This window comes from Myotis davidii, unplaced genomic scaffold, assembly GCF_000327345.1.
Source record: "Myotis davidii unplaced genomic scaffold, ASM32734v1 scaffold609, whole genome shotgun sequence".
Lineage (NCBI taxonomy): Eukaryota > Metazoa > Chordata > Mammalia > Chiroptera > Vespertilionidae > Myotis > Myotis davidii.
Window position 1 is genome coordinate 1,489,468 of NW_006300164.1, and position 939 is coordinate 1,490,406.

A 939-nucleotide genomic window follows, 5' to 3' on the forward strand; every position below is an offset into this window, starting at 1 on the left:
GCCCCGGCGTGGTTGGAGGAGTGTGCAGCCCCACCCACCTCCCATCTCAGAGACCACAGAGGGCACGACTGCGGCACGGTGACCTGCGCCCCAACAGCTCACTGGCGGCACCCCCAAGCCGTCCCTGGGCGCCCTGGCCTCTCTCCGGGGCCCCCTCTACGGTGGGGGGGTGGGGGGAGATGCTGTCAGACAGGGGGAGTCTAGGAACACTGCCCTCCGACCCTGCCCTGCTCCTGGGCACCCCCAGTGCCATGGAGCCAGACAGCTGCCTCCCCCAGGGAGCTAGCTGCGTGGGTGCTGCCCCTGGCACTGCCCCCTGGCAGGTGAGGGTGAGGAGGCAGCCTTCGGTGCCCAGGCTGGAGCCAGAGTGTTGGCAGGGGACCCTCCCACCTTCCCAGCCCCACGACTTCCTCATTCGCCCACTCAGCGCCCTCACATCCCAGTCCATCCCCTCCTCTCCTTCCGGGCCGGTGGCTGGTGATGCAACTGCCACCCAGCAGCTGCCCAGGGCTGGCGGCTCCGGGTGAGGCTCCGCGACTGTGGCTTGGGAAGGTGGCCGGACGCCCATGGGGGAGCCAGGGCCCGCCTGAAAGGTGGCTTCGGCGCCTGCCCCAGTCGCTCAGGTGCCCCGCCCCCCGCCACCTCTGGCCTCCTCTCCCGCCTCCCCGAGGCGCCTGCTCAGGGCCTGCTCTCAGGCTGTCACCTGGCTCTCTGATGGGACTGCCCGGCACAGGCCAAGGCAGGGAGCGGCCGTGCGGTCGGTCGGCCGTTGTGCAGTGGGGACAGAGACCCTGACCCACCCTCGCGACAGAGCCTTGGGCCCACGTGGGAAAGGCCCCCCGTCCTGGGAGCTGGACCGCAGCTTGAGGCCTGGTGGCGGAGGCCTGGGCGGTGGCGGGGTCCCTGCCCCTTGCTGTGCCTGGGGGTGTGTCCCAGCCT